At 42.5% G+C, this 22,975-nt stretch overlaps 1 protein-coding gene and 1 non-coding gene across 7 annotated transcripts in view; one reads left to right on the top strand and one right to left on the bottom strand.

The window, feature by feature from the left end:
* The window catches only part of NCKAP5 (NCK associated protein 5), a 1,138,328-nt gene that overhangs the window by 934,755 nt on the left and 180,598 nt on the right, over window positions 1-22,975 (bottom strand). The gene's annotated exons all lie outside the window — the stretch shown is intronic.
* Window positions 1,183-1,256, top strand: TRNAG-GCC (transfer RNA glycine (anticodon GCC)). Its single transcript has one exon. It is a non-coding gene; the product is annotated as a tRNA-Gly (tRNA).

Here is a 22,975-nt window from a genome sequence, read left to right as displayed (position 1 = left end):
TTTTGAGTTGACTACCTGGATATGTAAGATTATTCCATCTGAAATCTACTGAGTCTATATCAACTTACAGAAAAACATGGAATTTTGTGAAAAGGACCCACTGCTTTTAGCAACATGGATGCCTATTTCTGCATTCATTCATTCAATAGATATTATATCTTCCCTGTGCTGAGGGTAATAACTTGATGCCTCACACTCACCTGACTGACAAAGCTCTCAAGTTCAGAACTGGTACCAAATGGGAGTTATCAGTCAGAGGCCAACCTCTGTTTCCTAGGGCTTTGCTGGCTTTGGGTCCTTATCCTAGACCTTCAGATCCATTTTGAAGTATTTCTTCATCACAATATCATTCATTCATTCAAATGGCATCTAATGGACTGGGTGCTCTTCCATTCTCAAAGGATATAAAGGCAAAAGCAGTCCCTATCTTAACAGTCTTAGTCCAGACCCTTCTGCAGGCTTGTCGGTGAGACTTTCAGCTAGTGGAGTTTGTTTTCTTATTTACCCCACTGCAATTTTATTTATACTTTCTTCAAATGCTTCCATCTCTTCATTTCTCCCCTCCTTTTCCTCTTTTAAGCAAGGGTTTCTTCAAAAAGGAGGAGGAGGAAGAAGAGGAGAGGGATACGGATGTTTTGGCAAAGTAATGGCAATCATAACTTATTTATTTATCTTTCAAACAGAGTGAAAAAATTCTATTCACTGTTAATTCAACTATAAATTTGAAATGCCTTAACCGTCAGTCTTTTAAATAATATTCAGTCATACAGACAATCAACTCCAAAGTCTCCAAATCAGTGAGGCCTGACCATTTACTCAACCCCTCTGAAGTCCACAAAAGTGTGACTTGTGACAAGACTTTTTCCTTACAATTTACAACTTAAGTATGCTTATCAGGTCAAAGACACTGCTCCACTGACATGTGTTTTTCTGAAGTATAACTTTGGAAAGCAGAAGAGGGATAACTCTAGTGGGGAATATGCAAATCAGACATAGGAATAACGTCTCTCAAATATAATACCAATTGGCCACATCCCATTGAAGCAACACTGTGCTGGGCGAAATAGAATCCTTAAATTCACTGTAAATCTCACAAGATGGCTTTGGACAAAGTGAGAAATTACAGCATTAAGATGGATTGTAAACTGACTTTAAAAAAAAAAAAAAAGCTATCTTGCGACTTCCCTGGTGGTCCAGTGGCTAAAAGACTCAGCACTGCCAATGCAGGGGCCCAGGTTCAATCCCTGGCCAGGGAACTAGATCCCACATGCCATAACTAAGAGTTTGCATGCCTCAACTGAAGACCACACATGCAGGATCAAAGATCCAAGATGCCCTGTGCCACAGCTAAGACGCAGCACAGCCAAATAGATAATGATGACATAATACATATTTTAAAAATTAATAAAAATAAACAAATAAGGTTATCTTTATGCATTTGAAAGGAATCTAAGCAAATAACTTTCAGATAGTACAAATTATCTCCTATTGAATTTTCCTCAGAACCTTACAAGTGAGTTTCTTATGATGGTGATATATTTGTGACATATATTTCTTTCCCTTTATCCTCTCTGTTCTCTCCTTGCAATTCCATCATTAGACATTCCTCCCTTTATCACATATTTAAATATAACCCAGAAGAAAGGCCTGCTATGCCTTCTCAGTGACCAAAACTCCATCTCCAGAGCTACTGGGAACACTGTGGTAGCTAGAATCTGTTTTTCCCCATCTTTGGCATTCCTCATGATATGTTAGACACTTAATATCACAGAATCATTGAGGTCCAAGGAACCTGACAGGTCACTGGGCCCCATCCTCTGATCACGAAGACAAAAAGGTAAAGCTAAAACCCAAAACAAAAAGAAAAATTGTCTACAGTGACTCAGCTCATTAGAGACAAAGCTGGGTCCAGAAGTGTGGCACCTGCAGGCACTTGGCAACACACTTTGAAACGGAGCAGGACCCTGTGGGGTTCCTGGGCATGGAAGCCTTTCTGTGTTCCTCACTTCTTGCATTTTCCTTTGTTCCAAAGGGCAGGTTCAAATATTTGCTGATCAGGGAAGAGAGAGGATGCAGAGACAAGGGAGAAGCAGCCAAAAGACAATAGTGCTCTTAGGACAAAAGCCTGGTTCCAACTCAAGGGAAGTACATAACAGTGTCTTTGAGCTCTTTACAGAACTAAGACCCCCAACAAATGGAAGATGTTAATTATCTGATGAAGCATTCTTCATTCTAGATAGAGGGTCACAGTTTGATAACCTCGAGAACCACAGAAGCTTGTCAGGAGGCCACATGAGGCTGGATTAAAGGAGTGCAGGCCCTGCACACACCCTGATACTTATCAGCAACCCCACCCTTGAACCATTGCTATAAAACTCCTCACCAAACCCACCCCCCGCCGCCCCCCACCCCAGGCTGAGATACACAGCTTTTGAGGGCACAAACCCCTGTGTCCCCATGTGCCTGGCAAAGCAATAAAGCTTTGTCTTTCTACTTCACCCAAAACTCTCATCCGAGATTTAACTCAGCACTGATGCACAGAGGCCAAGTTTTGGCATCAACCTCCCAAGACTTTACTGAGCCCTCTGTGGGCTAGGCCAGGAAAGCACTACAAGTGCCTTTTCATATAGAAGTTAGCCAGACTCAAAACCCAATAGTTACAATGAATCTACCTGCCTACCCATAAACATAGAAGTTAGTTCTTAACCCTTGTGAATTGATCTAATGAACTTAATAAATGAGATACAAAACTCATATCCTTAGAATGTTGCACCCATAAAGAAGTATTAGAACTTAGAGCCCACAGATGTTTTTAACTTTACTAATTTAAAAAAATGCATTTATAGACTGTGAAGAGAGAGCTCAAGCTCTTTAATTATATACTCAGAATTAAAGTTGTGTTTATTCATTTAGTTAGTCTATTATTTAGGTGTGTATACAAAGACTGTAGACATAAAAATCTTAATTCTGATGTTCAGATCTAACTGGTTACTATTAACATTGGCTAAGTTATTAACTTTCCTAAAGGATCAATTTGTACGTTGTCATGCATGATAGTGAATCTTAGTCAAGTGTGAACCTTTACTCCATTCAATATTCCATGAATTCTCTCAGATAATTAGTTTTAAGAAATATCACAATGTGGCACCTTATCAATTTCTAGTCCTCTTGGGACTGTCTGAACCATGGGACAAGGATATGAATCACAGAGCTCAAACAGGAAGGAGTATTAACTTCCAACACTTGACACGCAGCCCTTGCTTCATGAGCGCATGGAGGTTCCCTAGATTTCTGAGTTCCCATCCCTTCATGTACTTGTGGTAACTACAATACCTACTACTTTGGTGTCTGGCTCTGGCCTTGGGTTTCCCCAACACCTCAGAACTCCATGCATGGTTCTGTCTGGTCTCTCTGCACATTTTCTTTATCTGGCTGATGTGTGTCTTCTCCCAAATGTACTAACTTTATCTCATTTTGGAGATGGGCAAAAAAGTATAATGCTTGAGCTGTGTCATTTCAGGGGTCTTTGCTTCCCTTCATGCATGCAGACATTATGAACCAGGGTCCTTACCTACCCTGGGATATCACATAAATGCTGGCTCATATCTGAGAAATGAGGGAGCAGAGAAGAAACTGGATCCAATTACTGGATATCTGTTGTGTCTGTGGGTGTGTATGTGTGTCATTGTTGCATCTGTGTGTGTGTGTGTGTGTGTGTGTGTGTGTGTGATGCGATCATTGTTCTAGTCTCTCATTTTCCTTCAGCGCAAAAGTCACTAGCTTCTCTCTAGAGAGTTATTCTAGCCTCAGGACTGACTCAGTTCTCTTTTCCCTTTCTGTCACCCATCCACTTCCACTTTCAACATTCATAAAGGACCAATGCAGAGAAAGACAACACTTATTGAATGCAGCTCTTCACAGCACGTTACAAGCTTCTGTGACTCCCATCTGTGCAGCTTCCCAAGAGGGCCCTCATCACAGCTCTGAAGGATGCATGGCAGAAATCCGGAGAGAAAGAAATAGTAAATTTTTAAGAGAGCTACATTTTTAAAAGATTTTAATAGGAGGAGAGTGCCTTGCACAGAAGGTACTCAATGAACATGTGGTAAATGGAAGACTAAATGGTAAGCCTACAAATGAGTCTGGGAAAAGTTGAAGCTCTTTCAGGAGGTGGGGCCTTGGATGGAGGTGGCCCCTTTTCCTTGCCCCAGTAAGGGCAGGTATCCACCATGATCTTTCTTAGATCACATCAAGTTGTGTGAACTGTTTCCTGGGCATCTGAGAGTGGCCAGATGCACCTACCACTCTCAGGGGCAAGTTGTCATTTTTTTATTTAATTAAGAAATAAGGGGAAAGAATCCAAAATGGAATATATATGTGTGTATATACATATATGTGTGTGTGTTAGTTGCTCAGTTGTGTTTGACTCTTTGCAACTCCATGGACTATGGCCTGCCAGGCTCCTCTGTTCATGGACTTCTCCAACCAAGAGAATTTCAGTTTATTCATTTAGTTAGTCAATTTATTATTTAGGTGTGTATACAAAGGCTGTAGACATAGAAATCTTCATTTGGAATGGGTAGCCATTTCCTTGTCCAGGAGAACTTCTCAACTCAGTATTGTGTTAGTTTTAGTACAGTGATTCACTGATAATAAGTGTGTGTGTGTGTGTGTGTGTGTGTGTGTAACTGAATCACTGTGCTATACACCTGAAACTAACACAAATTGTAAATCAATTATACTTCAATTAAAATTTTAAAAATAAAAGAATGTGTGTGGCTCACTCTCTGTACTCAGTAGAATAGAGCTTTATGTAGTGGCTGTAGTGCCACTGCAATGACACTTTGTTTTTATTTCATTAGTGCAACTGTTATCCTTCATTTTCTTTTGCTTAGCCATTCATGGACCATTTTGGAAAGGGCCCTCCACCAGGTACTGGGGGATCTCACTGTGCACAGGCAAAACCCTATTCCTTATCCTAATTCCATATTGTTACTGTTCCCATTTGTTACTGGGGTATAATTTTTAACTCTCTCAATTTTTTTCCCTCTCATGTCACTTGATTCTAATATAAGTCCTGAAGAAAACAGAGGCTCAGAAAAGGTTAAAGGGCACACAGCCAGGCAGCAGCAGAGCTAGGTCTTACTTTGTGGCACTGAGAGTTACACGTCATTTCTACCAGCCTGTGCTCTTTTCCTCTCTAAAGAAGCCCCGCAGCAACATGCTTATCAACAGGAACAGTCGATCCTCTCTGGGCAGAAGGACTTTAAATACCAAATGTGTGACTTGCAAAGCTGTGCTTTCACTAATAACCACTATAAATACTTTTCCAATTTCCCACTGGGAAGATGGTAACCACATAGGGAAAAGGATTAACTATCTTTCTGGTCCTATTCTACTAAGACTCATCCTGGTTAATTCCTCACTTAAAACCAGGGTTTTTTTTTTTGTTGTTGTTGTTGTTTTTGCTGTGTCTTCCAGATAATCTCCAATTATCAAATAAATATAAAAGAAATATAGATTTGATCATTAATTGTTTCAAATATTTAGTTCAGGGTATAGAAAAACCAAGCAACTGACTTTTGGTTGAGCTTGGTTCTGGTTCTGAAACAAATGCCACCTCTTACTAACTTGGGTGATCTGTCTGGGGCAAGTGATTAAACATTTCTGAGCCTCAGTTTCCACATCTCTAAACTGGAAAGCATGATACCTGCTTCACAGACTGTTGAGAAAACTTAATGGAATATAAGCTCCATTAGAGAAGGCCAGTATTTGGCTTGTTTAACCACAGAATTCATTAAAGAATCAAGCACAATAAATATTTGTTAAAGGACTGATTAAAATATGTAACCTGGATCAGTACAGTATCCCCAATGAGTCATAATCTAATTCTAAGCTAATGTCTTCCATTTCGATGTTTTCTTTCATTTATTCAGAGGATTGGGCTCCATGGGATCTGTACAAATAAATGTTTAATGGATATAATTGGAAAGGAGGGAAGAACTTTTATATAAAAAAGTTCTTTAAAAAATGTTTTATAGAAAAAACTACCAGGAAAGTCTTCCAGTAACATGCAAGAGGATTGTGAAGATGTCTGAATTGCTTGGATTAACTGTAGATTGCCACCCATTCTTCATGACAGAGAGCACAGCCCATGAGCCCCACCAGAGCTGTCAAGAGTGAAGAAAGGAGGGGCATCCATGATGGTCCAGTGGTTAAGACTCTGCACTTCCAACAAAGGGGATGCAGTTTCAATCCCTGGTTGAGAAACTAGGATCCCACATGCTGCGTGGTAATACCAAAAAATTTAAAAAACAAACAAACTAAAAGAAAAGAAGAATGAAAGAAAATGACTCTTCCCAGGAAGAGCCAAGCCTAAGAGTCCTGGTGGTGATCCTCCTCTTATTGTCCTGAGTGAAAATTACCTCCAAGCTCCTGAGAAATCTGTATGCAGGTCAAGAAGTAAGTTAGAACTGAACATGGGACAACATACGGGGTCCAAATTGGGAAAGGGGTACATCAAGGCTGTATATTGTCACCCTACTTATTTAACTTATATGCAGAGTACATCATAAGAAATGCTGGGCTGAATGAAGCACAAGCTGAAATCAAGATTGCCGGCAGAAACATCAATAACCTCAGATATGCAGATAACAACCTTATGGCAGAAAGAGAAGAGGAGCTAAAAAGCCTCTTGATGAAAGTGAAAGAGGAGAGCAAAAAAGTTGGCTTAAAACTCAACATTCAGAAAACAAAGATCATGGCATCTGGTCCCATCACTTCATGGGAAATAGATGGGGAAACAATGGAAACAGTGACAGACTTTATTTTGGGGGGAGCTCTAAAATCAATGCAGATGGTGTTTGTAGCCATGAAATTAAAAGACGTTTGCTCCCCAGAAGGAAAGCTATGACCAACCTAGACAGCATATTAAAAAGCAGAGGCATTACTTTGCCAACAAAGGTCTGTCTAGTCAAAGCTATGGTTTTTCCAGTAGTCATGTGTGGATGAGAGAGTTGGACTATAAATAAAGCTGAGTGCCAAAGAATTGAAGCTTTTGAACTGTGTGTTGAAGAAGACTCTTGAGAGTCCCTTGGACAGCAAGGAAATCCAACTAGTCCATCCTAAAGGAAATCAGTCCTGAATATTCATTGGAAGGACTGATGCTGAAGCTGAAACTCCAATACTTAGGCCACCTGATGCAAAGAACTGACTCACTAGAAAAGACCCTGATGCTGGGAAAGATTGAAGGCAGGAAGAGGAGTGGATGTCAGAGGATAAGATGGTTGGATGGTATCACCAACTCAATGGACATGAGTTTGAGTAAGCTCTGGGAGTTGGTGGTGGACAGGAAAGACTGGCATGCCGCATTCCATTGGGTCACAAAGAGTTGGACACGACTGAGCAACTGAACTGAACTGAGAGTCACAGGCTCTTAGCCCCTTAAGGGCTTCTGGGGACAGAGCTCTGACCCCAAATACCACGTATGATCTATTTTCCATTACAGGAAAATTTAAAAAAAAAAAGTCTGATTTTGAGTGTTTAGCTCCATGGGAAATTACCACCACAAATTGCATTTTGGAAATTCAATTCAATTTAAAATGCATTAAAGTCTATTTCAAGAAACCTTCTGGGGAGTCCTTTGTTATATGAGGAATCTCTGTAGAAAGAGGAAACCCCCCGCCCCAATATTTTGTGTAAACCTCAATTCAATTCAGTCGCTCAGTCGTGTCCAACTCTTTGCAATCCCATGAATCAGAGCACACCAGGACTCCCTGTCCATCACCAACACCCAGAGTTCACTCAAACTCATGTCCATCAAGTCCGTGATGTCATCCAGCCATCTCATCCTCTGTCGTCCCCTTCTCCTCCTGCCCACAATCCCTCCCAACATCAGGGTCTTTTCCAGTGAGTCAACTCTTCACATGAGGTGGCCAAAGTCCTGGAGTTTCAGCTTTAGCATCAGTCCTTCCAATGAACACTCAGGACTGATCTCCTTTAGGATGGACTGGTTGGATCTCCTTGCAGTCCAAGGGACTCTCAGGAGTCTTCTCTAACACCACAGTTCAAAAGCACCAATTCTTCGGCGCTCAGCTTTCTTCGCAGTCCAACTCTCACATCCATACGTGACCACAGGAAAAACCATAGCCTTGACTAGATGGACCTTTGTTGGCAAAGTAATGCCTCTGCTTTTTAATATGCCGTCTAGGTTGGTCATAAATTTTCTTCCAAGGAGTAAGCGTCTTTTAATTTCATGGCTGCAGTCACCATCTGCAGTGATTTTGGAGCCCCCAAAAATAAAGTCTGACACTGTTTCCACTGTTTCCCCATCTATTTCCCATGAAGTGATGGGACCAGATGCCATGATCTTCGTTTTCTGAATGTTGAGCTTTAAGCCAGCTTTTTCACTCTCCCATTTCACTTTTGTCAAGAGGCTTTTTAGTTCCTCTTCACTTTCTGCCATAAGGGTGGTGTCATCTGCATATCTGAGGTTATTAATATTTCTCCCGGCAGTCTTGATTCCAGCTTGTGCTTCTTCCAGCCCAGCATTCTCATGATGTGCTCTGCATAGAAGTTAAATAAGCAGGGTGACAATATACAGCCTTGACGTACTCCTTTTCCTATTTGGAACCAGTCTGTTGTTCCATGTCCAGTTCTAACTGTTGCTTCCTGACCTGCATATAGGTTTCTCAAGAGGCAGGTCAGGTGGTCTGGTATTCCCATCTCTTTCAGAATTTTCCACAGTTTACTGTGATCCACACAGTAGAGTCATATAAATAGAACTTTCTTAAACCAAGGTGTGAGCACAGCCTCACTTGCAAAGTGGTGAACTTCCTGGAATTTCACAGCAGCTTGTTTCATCCTTCCACCTGCTCAGAATCCTGGTAGGACCTCTCATCACAAAACCGAGGAAGGTTTCTAAACATGAAGGAGGCTACACTGATATCAGATGTAAAGGCCTTCAAACCAACAGGGAAACTGCTTTGAGAAGAACCACTGTCAAATGGTTATTGAAGCTACAGCTGAGAACCCTCCAGAAGATGATATCATGTAAGTAGACCACCCCATCACCATGGGAAAGGGAAGCCAGAAAGCCCTCGGTCAAACCCAGAAAGGCAAGCTCCTTTCAACTCTAAAGCATTCAAGATACACATGGGCAGTGCAGGCATTACAAACAGCATGAGCTTTTTGGTAAGACTGACCTTGGAGTTTATTAGTCGAGCGACCTTGGAGCACTCAACTCATTTAATTTCTGAGCCTCAGTTTCTTCATCTGTACAATGGGGATATTATAGTCCCTCCCTGTAGAGTTGTTATGCAAATTAAATAAATTGAACATAAATAAAATATCTAAGTTCAGCACTCAGGATACTGCAAATGCTCTGTAATGTTAACTGCTATTATTATCAATGCCACTTATTCAGATGGGAATTAAAAATCATAAAGAATATTTTAAGGTCATCTGATTTTTCCATAACACCATCATCATCATTTCACCCAATGTGATGACACATTGAGGGGTGTGTGTAACTGGTCCCCCTCTTTCCATCTCAGAATTCACATCCTATATGTTGGGGTTACTCCATCCTGAACCAATAGCTGGATCTTGTCCTCTTTTCCTCCAACAGAACACACTAGTTTTGTGCTTTGTTCTCTCAAAATCCTTTCTCAGCCAAATGACAATTGGACAAGCTGATTCCCTTTCAAGTGACATAATATGAGTCACTTGAGCACTTACAAATGAATTTTAATTCTAAAATTACAGTACCACTCAGCACTCACATTTAAGGTAGCAAAGTACCCAAGCAAAGGATTAGGCCCTAATTAGAAGCAGGTTGTAAATATTATATGAGGACCCTGGTGTTTCTGCTCGGTTTAAGTTACACTGACTTCCAATCATGCGCTTTATCTCTTGGCAGGCATACATAGGTGCCCAATAAATGTTACCTTTGGTGATAATAAAACAAAAAGCCTAACTTTCAAAAGTGAAATATCCAAAAGACCATTGTCTGCATTCTTGGCAGTGGCCAGGGAGCCTGTTTTCCCAAGTCAGCAGCCTATGAGGAGGCTGGCCAGGGGCCAATTCCCAGGGCTGGTGCATTCCTGGGGCCTGGCAAGAGGCCACCAGGCCCCTGTTTCCTTTCTCATTCTCTTTATGTAGTGGAAAATCTTTCCCACTCCAACCCCTCCAAGTCTTCCCCCGATCACCCCGCCCCATTGCAGTAAAGAGAGGGAGTCACATGGGAAATGGTCCCCAGCCCCTTCCCCAAATCTCATCTCCCACTGCTCTGAGCTGGCACAGCTCAAAGCAAGCGAAGGCATTAGGCAGACAAAAGAGAGCTCTGCTGCCCAGTCCTCCTGCCTGATTTTATCAGGGGCACAGGGCCTGGGGCCCAAGACCCAGTGGGCCCCTGTGCACAGGGCTATGGGCACTTCTGGAAGCCTTTCGAATACAATTGCCTGTTATAAATAGACATTGGCTGGGCTTCAAGGGTGACAGCAGTAGGCTAAAAGTTCCAGAAAAAATATAACGCTCCATATAAGAAGGTCTGGAGTCAGCTCACTAATAGGCGAAGACCAACTGAGCCACTGGACGAAGAAGAAAGGAACCCAAGGTTTGGTCAGGCACAACCTGGAGTTAACACCTGGCTGAGCATTTCTAGCCAGTATTAATAACATCACAGAGATGCCATTCAGCTTTTAAACATCATATAAGAATATACGCAAACCACACATTAAGGAAACATCTTTTCTGAATGCCCCCTTCCATCTGCAGACAAAGAAAACTGCCATCTGGAGGCCCCACGGCAGCCAGCTCCACAGATTTTCAGCACAGAGGAGCCCACTCTCCGAGCACCGGGCTGTGTGCTCTGCTTGAATCCTTTCTGTTCATTCTCTCAACATCCCTTCGAGGAGGAGATTAGCACCTCTTCCTATAGATGAGAGCATGGAGTCTCAGAGGAGGTAAAGAGCATGGCCAACCTCACACAGGTAGGCAGAACTGGGCAGGCTGAGGTTCAAATCCAGTTCAGGCTGATTCTCCAGCCAGCCCCATGCTCTTTCCACTACTTGATGTGACACTGGTTTCTGTTGTAGCCTTTGAAAGGAGTATTCTGTCCACAGGAGGCCCTGAGTGTGTATTTCTTCCTAAAGCTGCCACTGCTATGTTTATTTTTGATTCACTGAAGTTTAGCAGGTAGGAGCTGCAGCAGGGCCACGATAGCAAGACGTTTCATTTACAAAGCATCCTACAGCCTCCAGAACAACCTCTTGTTCTTTTTTGTTCAATGCCAATGGTGACTTTATTATGCACATAAATTATGTGGAGTCACAGACTGCCTGTCTTCATCACTAATTTTTTTTAATTGGAGTACAGTTGATTTAAAGATTATGTTAGTTTCAAGTATACAGCAGACTGATTCAGTTTTATACATATATGTATATAATACATATAAATATATATTATTTTTCAACTTCTTTTCCATGACACGTTATTATAAGATACTGAGTATAGTTCCCTGTTCTACACAATAGGTCCTCACTGTTTATCTCTTTTATATATAGAAGATAGATGTGTGTATATGTTAATCCCAAACTCCTAATTTATTCCTCCTTCCGTCTCATTCCGCTCTGGCTAGGCTGTTTTCTAAGTCTGTGAGTCAATTTCTGTTTTGTAAATAAGTTCATTAGTATCACTTTTTTAGATTCCACTTACAAGTGAGATCACACGATACCCATCTTTCCCTGTATGACTTCACTTAGTAAAATAACTTCTTGTTCTTTATTTAATTTTGCCTTCATAGCATCTCCACTACTGAGAACACAGAGACTCAGAGAGTTCCAAAGACTTGCTGAAGCCCACACATCTACTAAAGGGTGCACTTCAAGTTTAAATCTACAGACTTTGAGTTCTAATACAGTGATTAATCCACTAGATCACACTCTTTGAACCCCAGCCACTGCACAACACATACACAGCCCTGCACTGGGCATCTTTATGAGGACCCTGGAAGAGAAGGCCATGCCTCTGGTCACGTGGAACTTATCTTCTGAAGATGTGACATTATATTGCTCAAGTCAAATTAAGTTGGCAAATCTAACAGGCAAGAACCCATTTCTAGTATATAAATAATAAACTAGTCAGACTTAGGATAGTATTATCTTCTCATCCCAGAAATGTCAGAAGAGAGAGACTGAGGCAGGGCATATATTTATATGGGATACATGCACTGAGCACAACCTGTATGCCCCTACACACCCACTCTCCATCCTTCTCCACACTGCCCCCGTCCCCAGATGCTCTGAGGGCCCCTTTCTCTTTGGCTTTCAATTGGGTTTGACAAATGGGAGGTGCCAGCAGGAGCCTGGAGAGTGGGAGGGGACCCCAGTGAGAGTTTTCATGTCCTGATCACCTCCCTGCTGGTGGTCTGCATCCTTCCATCTAAGATGACATCTCCCACCAAGTGGCTCCCTGCCTACAGCCACATGGTTTTCGGGTTACCTCCTCCCCCTGCCCAGTCCTTTCAGGCCTAGGTCACAGTGGCGCCCCACTCTTTCCAACCTTGGATGCTGCACTACGGTCATATAAGTTTCCCTGAATTCCATCACCTCTTGGTAAAGAGGTTCTTTACTAAACCCTCCTCTGGGTCAGTGTGCCATCTGTTTCCTTTGAGAACCTCAATGGATGCAATAAATAAGAAAACCATCTTTGTAGACAAAACTATGGACCCTTATTTAGGTCCTCCTAAGAGGATGGCAACAAAGGTCCGTCTAGTCAAGCCTATAGTTTTTCCTGTGGTCATGTATGATGTGAGAGTTGGACTGTGAAGAAGGCAGAGCGCTGAAGAATTGGTGCTTTTGAATTGTGGTGTTGGAGAAGACTCTTGAGAGTCCCTTGGACTGCAAGGAGATCCAACCAGTCCATTCTGAAGGAGATCAGCCCTGGGATTTCTTTGGAGGGAATGATGCTGAAGCTGAAACTCCAGTACTTTGGTCACCTCATGTGAAGAGTTGACTTATTGGAAAAGACTCTGATGCTGGGAGGGATTGGGGGCAGGAGGAGAAGGGGACGACCGAGGATGAGATGGCTGGATGGCATCACTGACTCGATGGACGTGAGTCTGAGTGAACTCCGGGAGATGGTGATGGACAGGGAGGCCTGGCGTGCTGTGATTCATGGGGTCGCAAAGAGTTAGACACAACTGAGCGACTGAACTGAACTGAACTGAACTGAAGAGGATGGCAAATGCTAACTATGTGACATTTGACTCTCTCATAGCCTCACTTCCTCCTTACTGCACCTCGCGAAACAGGAATGAAGTCAGGTATTCTGCAGACCTCCAAATTTGGCCCAGGAGATCACCAAATAGCTCCCCCCACCACCATCTAGCTAGGATTCCAACCAGGGAGAAAGGAATGACAGACAGTACCAGCTATGTCCCAGTCATATCTAGTGGGTGCCTTCAAGAATGTCAGCTCAGGTTGTACCCACTGACACCAGCTCCTGCCAGCCTTCAAGGCCTCACTGTTCTGGAGGTGGCAGGCCCCTGACCACAGCTCCACCTCACAAAAAGGCTAACAGCCCCTGAGCCTGCTTCTCTGCTGGCCCTGACAGATGGATCCCAGAATTCACTAGACCAAATGATTTTATTTCCCTCAACACATGCATGAGAGCAGTCAATGGATTAATTGTATTAGGAAACCTACCAAGCTCAAGACAACTGCTTCAAACTAAGAACCAAAAGGTGCTGAAAGACAGAAGGCAAGCAAACCTCAGAGGCATCTTTGGAAATGGACAATTATGATCCATTAAGCCTAGTTAAGGGACTGAAATTTATGAGGAGGAAACATCTGGAGCTGCCTGGAATGCAAAGGAACCAGAAGGAACCACTGTTTGGGCTTGTAGAGAGCAGCCCAGACAAATGGGATTCTGTCTTAGGCAAAAACTGCAAAATTAGTACATGAAAGGGACACGAGTCGAGGCAGTGCATCTGGTGTTAAGTGAAGCGTTTTAATATGATGGCTCCTGGATTTGCTTTTGAAATATTAATTGAAATTGGGATGAATATGAGGGCTGTCACATGAATAGAAAACTGGCAAGAGGATCATAAATACTGGCTAGGCTGAGCCAAGTCAACAGAACACAGCAAGGCAACAGAAAGTAATAAAAATGCTGTTGAATTCACAGCTATGAACCCTGTGGATATTTAATAAATATTAATTGATAATAATGAACTAGAGTACAGGGTGGTAAATTGCTGTGAGACAGTTAGGCTGCTGAAAAGCAGCTAATATATACACAGTGGGTATACACTGCTAAATGAATGAGAAGAAAGGAAAATAAAAGTGATTTATCTGTGAGGTGCATTTTGCCTGGCACCAAGATGTATGGGTAAGAGAATATTAATAAAAGGGTGGGGAGGGGTAGCTAGAGGGGACAGGAGGAAAGTTAAGATGATAATTCAGGATCACAATAGAGCTTTCTTAGGGTCTCAGCAATTCCACAAGTATAAACCAGGCACCTCTGAGTCCTGTCTGTTCTTTTAAGACACTGTGGCTTTCTCAATCAATTTCTGCTTCCAGGAACTCAGAGACACCATAGATTAATGTGCACCAATTTTTTAGAGGGGGAATGAAAGCTTTCCTTCTTGAGAAGCCCCCTCCCTGATCAATATAGCCAGAGAGCAACCTCTCCTTTCTAAATCCCAGCCTGCTTGCTTGCACCATTGCATACTTGCTGGTATTACTATGATTCCTGTACATGTGATTAGATTTCTTAAGCTTTGTAAAGCAGAAATCATGCCATGCATTTATTAGCACTCACTTTTCAGTGCTTCAGACCTGTTAGATGTTCAGTGTCTGTGCTGATTCATTAGAAACTCTAGAAAGAAAAGCAACCACCTTTCAGAGAGGACACCACAGCTACCTTTTGGGTTTGAGGACCTGCTTTTAAGGCGATCAATGAAAGCTCTATCTGTTGTTAGGGACAAAGTACTAAGGGAGAGTCCGCTGTAGGAATGATCTTAGGCCTGCCAGAGAATGATGCAGAAAACTCAGTTGCCATGGAAACTTGTGTGATCTGATGATTCCCACTGTTGAAAGATGGAGAGACACCAGGAGAATGACAAGCAGATCTCTGAGTCTTAAGACAACACAGAACACGCCAAGCAAATGTCTCTGCCCATTTGCACTTATTTCTTGTGTAGAGGTAGTTTCATTTCATCATCTACTCATAACATAGTGTTTGCAAAGAGCTTTCAAAACGTTCCCAGTTCCTGGTTTGATTTGGTGATCTGTGAGACGCTGCGTATGCACAGCAGGCAGACAGCACTCACGGCAGCAGCTGAGCACAGGTGATGGAAGCAGGTGCTGTTGAGACCTGTTCTGTGACCTGGGGAAGGGAAGCCATCTGTGTGCAGGTGCTACAGGCTGGACTTTGTAGGCTAACAGCAGGTAGCGCCACCTAACCATTCTTGAGTCAGATGCCCTTGAGAATCTGATTATACTTGTGGACTCACCCCTCAGAAAAATGCACTTAAGCATATACACATAAAATCTAATATATTTCAGAAAATTTAAACCTCTGGAATCTTGTCATAAATGTGCCCTATCAAGCACCTTGTGACTCAGGGTCCAGATACGGTAAAATTTCTGACGTATAATAATAAAAACTTTAGCCACACATTAGACTCATCCCTGGGCAAAACAGAAGAAGCAGAATATCATGGACCCTCCCACTCAGCATTCAGTGTTTTCCAAGTAGTTGCATCTTCCCCCATACCCAGTGTTTCCAGCTGGTTGGTGCATGCCATAAACAGCTACTCACTGGTACATTCACTCACTCATTCATTTCATGGAAAATTTTCTATGCATCAGATTCTAGGGATACAAATATGAGTATGAAAAGGCTCATGTTCTCAAAGGGCATTCAGTTCAGTCAGGGCTGACTGTGCTCCCCTGGGGACATTCAGCCATGTCTGGAGGCCATTTTGGTCATCGCAACTGAAGGAAGAGTGCTATTGACATCCAGTAGGTAGAAGCCAGGGATGCTGCTTTACATTCTATGATGCACAGGACAGCCCTCACAACAAAGAAATACAGGGTCCAAAATGTCAGTAGTGCCTCAGCTGAGGTTCTTCAGTGGACAAGCTTGTGCTCAAGTGGTACATGTGGAGATAAAGATCAGAAGTGACTCTTACAGCACCTTAGGAAAGGACATTTTAATAAGAACTCTGATTTATTTATTTACATCTGCCTGATTTTCAATAATGAGATGAAGAAAAGAAGAGAGAGATGAGTCATTTAAGGGGAGCCATCATCATAATAAAGGTAGACCCTCCTATGGGTGACATCAGAGGAAGGGGCACCAATTGCAAGGAGTGGGCAAACACATGACATATTTTGGGAATCTCCTCATGGGAAATGAGGCTGGCGCCATGTGCATCTCCATCAGGCAGTGGCCCAGTCAAAAGGTGGTCCAGCCATTTGGTAGGCATCGCTCAGGTCATACTCCCTGCTTCTTGCTGGGGAACACCTGTATTTTTGATGAACCCCATCATTCACCACTTTCTCCCAATTCTACTCCTATCTAGTAAATAATTTCACCTCGTACATGTACATACCACAATCATTCTCATATGGCTAAAAACATTAACTTACAGATAAGTTATATATTATAAATATGTATTTATCATATATATATATATATATATAGTACGTGTATTACAAAGTTTAACCTTTGTAGAAGTTGGTTCCAAGACCTGGTTCATATGAAAAAACACAAGACCAGATTAGGTCTAGACCAAGTTTCAACACATGCAGTTTTTTATTTTTTATAACCCTCCACCTCCAACCTCTGCCCCTTGACAATTCTTTTGTCAAAATCAGGACCAGCCCTCTGTCATCAGGAGGCAAAGATATGGCAGAGGAGGCAAAGCACATGTAAACCTCTAGCCCTGCTGAGTCTGGGGCTCTTTATGGTTGGGAAGCAATCACCTGAGGAGCTCCCAGTCACTGGCAGAAAATTTTCTGCTTCCAAGCTGCACAGCAGAGAGTAGTCTAGAGGTAGCCAGATCTGAGTTGAAATCCCAGCTCATCACTCACTCTAATTCCCTTTGCAGTCCTCTAGCCTTGAGGAAGTTGATGAGCTCATTAAGCCTCAGATTTCTCATTTGTAAAATAGGAATAATTAGAGTTCCTACTTTAAAGGGCTTCATGAGTATTAAATGACAGTTTCAGTTTCCACCTAAAGTACTGAGCAGAGTGCCTGGCACATAGTAAGCCTCAACAAATTGCCGCTATTATTACTAAGGAAAGAAAGCCCTCCTGGTTGAGATTCAATGCATGACTCGATGTCTGCTAAGGTGGTTTCTGTATTAGACTCAACCAGCCCCGCTGCTGACACTCTAAGCCCCTTGGCTTGGGCATGGTCTACACATGGTCCTCTGTTCTTACTCTCCCTTCAGACTCTGTCCCCAGCAGTAGCATTGCTCAGTTCTTTAACCTCCCTTCCACCACTGTTCTCATCTCTTTCTGTTTGTCCAGAGCCCCTTTACAACCCTTAGCAACCAGGTATTGTGGGCTGTGCCCACTTGGCCAAACCTCTCCGGTCTTCCCCACCCACCACCCACACCCCTGAATCTGCCCTGAATCAATCCATAATCCCCATGAATCTATCCATAATCCCCATGATCTATCCATAGTCCCCAATGATCTGTGCTGAATCTGCCCCGAATCTATCCATAGTCCCCAAGGATCTGTGTTGCTAGAGAGCAGCTGGACAGGGTATTTCTCCAGTCCTCTCTTGACCTGCCACGATGGTCAAGATGCTGGGCTAAGCTAGTAGGCAGATTCACTAGGCAAATATCCATATAAGGATCTCACACTTCTCAAACTCTACAGTTTCCCACTTTTAAGGGGAGCAGTCAGATACAGCAAGCCCCTTCAGAAAGGTGAATAACCTAGATAAAAGCTGGTCTATTCTCCATTGTTGCTTTTTCTTTAAAAAAGACTGGCTGAATCCTCAGACATCAAACCACACCCTCCAACTCTAGGCTCCAATGCATGGTCTGTTCTTAGGACATCTAACAGATGGCTAAGAGAATAGCCCCATTAGAGGGAAAAATGTGGTTGGGAAATAAGAAGCTCCCTCACATTCCTTGACCCTCCTTCACTTGATGCTCACTTGGGAAATCTCAAACAATCTTGACACCAGAGAACAAAGGTCAAGCTTCCCAGGGGACAGCTTGGCCTTTGCCCAGTGGTCACAGCACTGAGTAAACCATACTTTACATTTGCTTCCAATAGTAGAACTGGTCAAGGGTAGTTAGGATTTGAGTAGCTAGAAACCTCCTGCAAACTGGTAGTTTCTGCACAGCATCCCTCCAGTGAGGGGTGGTCCAACTATAACACCAAAAGAGTAGAGAAGGCTGAAGAAATGCCTGCAGCATTCCAAGGTACAGACTTTTTCCTGAGTATTCACAATCGAATGGCTACTTTGAGCCACACTAACCATGACCTTACTTCATGTTTAGAAAAAGTCTCAGTGAGTTGGGAACCTTCTAAAATCTTTCCCTTTGCTCAACTTCTGGCCACTTGAAGATCTTCATTTTTATGTTAATAGCCTCAACCTATCCCTTTGCCTGCCTTGGTGTATTGTATATCCTAAGGGGAAACACAAGTCACTACTCAGAAAGGCAGCACTCAGGACAAATCCAACCAGGACTCTCAAGTTTCCCATTTCTGTAATGTGTGCATATACCCTGTAGAATCCAGCCTGCTGCCTGTCTTTGTAAATAAAGTGTTATTGGCACACAAGTCCCGCCCACTGATTCGTGTCTTGTCTGTGTCTGCTCTCAGGCTACAACGACAGAGTTGAATCATCATGACTCCTCCTTGGGCCTGCAAAGACTCAACTGGTCACTCTCTGGCTGTTTAGAGTTTGCTGAGCCCTACTTTGAATAGCTTCCAGTCACTAAACATGCGGATATAACTGAAGATAAAACAGCAGAAAGGTTTAATTCTGTGTGTTAGTCAGAGCTCTGTGTGTGTGTGTGTATGTGTGTGTGTATGAATAAAGAGATTTATTATGAGAGATTATACTTGTGATTATGGAGGCTGAGAAGTCCCATCACTCTCTGGGAGATGGAGGCCCAGGAAAGCTGGTGCTATAGTTGATTCTAAACCCCAAGGCCTGGGAATCAGGGAGCCAATGATACAGGTCTCAGTCTGAGTACAAAGGCCTAACAACCAGGAACACCCTTGTCTGAGGACAGAAGAAGATGAATTCACCCACCGTCTGCCTTTTCGTTCTATATAGGCACTCAACAGATCAGATAATATCCACCCCCATTGATTAAAGCAGTCTTCTGTGTTCAGCCTACCAATGCAAATCATAATCTCTGATGGAAACACCAGCAAGATACACCCAGAAATAATGTTTTGCCAGCTATCTTGGCATCTCTTAGCCCAGTTGAAGTGAATATAAAATTAACCATTACAATTTGATATAAGGAAGAAGTTTTCCTGGGAAAAAAATGATTCAGCAATGAAGTGAGTTGTCACCAAGGGGCATAACACAATATCCGCGGGTTGCCTCTTTCTCTTCTATCTCAGTCTTCACTTCCTAAATTCTCTCCATTGCTTCAAAGAACAGCTATAACTGCAACTTCCGTGTGGTGTCTCCTTACATCCTCCCAGAAGGATCTCAACTCCTATCACTGTCAATGTCACACCTGATTTACCTTCTCTGTGTTATGTCATTTTTCCTCTTTAATAGGTTAGCTTCTACAGATGAACTATAAACACTTTGAGAAGGAGTATTACCTTGTATCAGGCAGGGGCACCCTGCAGGAAAAAGATAGCACACCCAAACCACCTAATTGAGGAAATTTTGGTAAAAGAAATTATTCACTGAAGTGTGGGCAGATCAAAAAACAAACCAATGTGAGATGGACTGGCGACATCCAGGAATCATCACTACCATAATGTTTGTAGGAACCTGGGGAGAGAGCAAGTGCCAGAACACAGAGAGCTGTGATTATAACCACAGCTACAGTTGTGGGATAGGATTGCCCAACAAAAGCCGTGGACTTGGGAAGAGTAGCCCAGTCACTGTGGTCCACAGCCAGGCAGGGAGACAGCAGGAAAGCAATTACCTTGACCTCTGTCTCCTCCCAACCAATGACGTCCTGCTAGGTCAACCCATTGGCCAAACTGAACGAGCTGCCAGAAGGCCAGGAATTCTTTTGACAAGGTCCATGCGGTACATCCTGCAGGGAAGGACAGCCAGGTAGAGAAGGATGGAGTGCAACTGGAGTGGGGGTGGGGTGGGGGAATGGCAACTATCCAGCACATCCCATGGCTACTAACGCATCTTAAATATAAAGCAGGTTTTCAGTGGTGCTTGTTGATCCACAAAGTTAATGTAGCCTGTGGAAGGCCTAATTACTCTAATGATTTGGATGCAAACCATCAAAGAGGAAGAAGGATGAACTGAAGGTCAAGCATAGGGCCTTTCCTGCTGCCACAAATCTATCAAAACTGTGCTGAGGTTAGGTGTAAGGATCTAGTACGTTTTGTCTTCCTTTTGGTGAGGGAGAAAGGATTGGGGTACCAACTGCAATTCATCATTCATAAGAGAAACCGTTACACCTATCTGTACTTAAAAGCAAAAAGCATTCTTTCCAAAATTGAAAGAGAATCTTTGTTCTTGAAATGTGAGCTGGTAAAAATGATAATTCATTCCCTGACTTGCTCATCAGTTAAATGCTATCACAGCTATAAGTGTCAAATAGCTAAACACATAGCCTGGGGATGATTCTTACAAATAAAGCACATTATGAAATGCTGACTTTTTCTGATCAGAAAACATCCTGGGGTGTGTGCTGAAGAGCTCTGGGTCAAGAAGAGGCCCCAATTCCTGGGGTGATTTTTATTGTTATCATAGAGAAGACTGTGCTTGCCATGGATATGTAGCTACTTGGCATACTCCTACTGGGGGGAGGCAAATGTGCAATCACTTGTCTTTCTCTCAGGGTCTTTACCCCTGACATTGAAACATATGTTTCATTTCAGTTTCACTTCCCTGCCACGTTTGTCTTTAAAAGGATGATTTACCAAGTAAAAAATCATCAACATCAAAGAATACTCAACCCTTACTAGAGTGAGCATGTGTGCAGACACACACACACGCCCTCCCCGTGTCACATCCTGAAAGAAAAACTGTGACCAAGGACCACAAACTCATATTCCCACATTTGGAGCTTTTCTTCAGTATCTCAACTGTGAGGTTTTTTATTCTGTGGTTCTTCAAGTACAAAATTTTAAAAACTGTTGCAGGGGGGCAATAATTTCTACTCAACATTTCACGATTTGATTATGAAAAATAAAAAGTGTAATGAAGTTAATAGCCCCTTATCCTTGCAGTACATTCCAAGGAATTTTTTGCCTGCAAAAATCTGTAAGTGGAAATTACCTCTGGGCCCTCTAATTCTCAAAAATATGGCTCATAACGATTACTGCAGTGGAATGTCAAGACTTAAGAGTTCAGTATGTTTCTCTTTCCTCTGCTCAGTTTTCCAAAAGGATCTTCTCTTACTGGGTTATTATTAGAGAAAGAAAAACAAAGAAGTGAATCTTCAGGTTGGAAACTTCACTTCTACTCTTGGCTGTACCCTAGTTGTGTAGCCTCAGGGAAAGCATTTAACCCTGCTGATTATTAACTATCAGCTTGGCCAAAAAGTTTGTTTGGGTTTTTCCATAACATTTACTGAAAGAAATATGAATGAATTTTTTGACCAACCCAATACTTTTTCTGTAAAGTGGGGGCACTAGATAACCCATTCTCAAATTGCATTCTACAATTTAAAAATAGAATAGAATTGAGTGGGATAGAATGACACAGAGTAAACGTGCCTTGGGAATGAAGTGTGTGTGATATAATACCAGGTGTTTCTTAATTTTTTTTTCCTTGTATTTCCCAGAAACCTTGGTCTAGAATCATCCTTGTGTGCTTCTTGCCTAGTTATTTGTGTGGTTTTGGCATGGAGCCCAAGAAGAGGACAAAGTCTTGGGTTCAAGTCCCTTACAGGCCAGTCAGCTTTAATCTCCCTCATCTGTTTCTCTTAGCGTCACAATAAAATTCACTTAAGGGCCTTTCAATGGGTCTCACACCCTAAAAACCAACCTGACAAGAATCACCTTGCTGTCATTGTTCCACCAGTGGCATCCTATGTGAGGAAAGAACATAACAGTGAAATAGAAGACAAAAATCAGTCATATGGCCTGTATTGTATAATGATTAATGGTATTCAAGCATTCCTATACATGGAGCCACAGAGTCATAGGAGAGCACACCCACACACTCTTTCAGGATTTTCCCAACATTCTCATGCAAATGTCACACTCAATCTGCCTCCAGGAAACAAGGAAGATATTTCATTAGTGCAAAAACCCTTCCAATCATCATTTAGGGAGATTTAACAGGTTGATGATTCTCAAGTGGTACCAAGCAACACATTCTTTTCACAGTGCTCTCTGACACTGTAAGAAACAGATCCACAGCCCTCACAAGACTCAGGCTAGAGCCACATGCCAATGGAAATGCAAGCTTAGCTTGGGGATTTCAGCCCGCACAGGTAATATGAAGGGCTTTGATTTATGCTCACAGTCAAGTCTGGCCTAAGGAAAATTTAAATGTGGGCAAAACTTCATTGAAACACCTTCTCTGATTTTCAGATTCCTCATACCCTTGTGATAATCCATGTCCCCTTTCCTCCTTGCCCCAACCCAGTCCTACACACCAGGACTCCATGCTCTGCATGTGTTTCTTTACCAATAACTTCAACAAAATTCTACTCATCTGGCTGACACCTGAGTATGATCCAAGACCTTTTATTAGTGAGTGCTACTGTGAATGATTAAAAGACAATAGCTTACACTGTTTGGGAGAAACATCTTAGGAACTTGTTTGGACA

Source organism: Ovis canadensis, chromosome 2 (genome assembly GCF_042477335.2).
Source record: "Ovis canadensis isolate MfBH-ARS-UI-01 breed Bighorn chromosome 2, ARS-UI_OviCan_v2, whole genome shotgun sequence".
NCBI lineage: Eukaryota > Metazoa > Chordata > Mammalia > Artiodactyla > Bovidae > Ovis > Ovis canadensis.
Note: the sequence above shows the minus strand (reverse complement) of the source record. Positions and strands in the feature narration are given on the sequence as shown.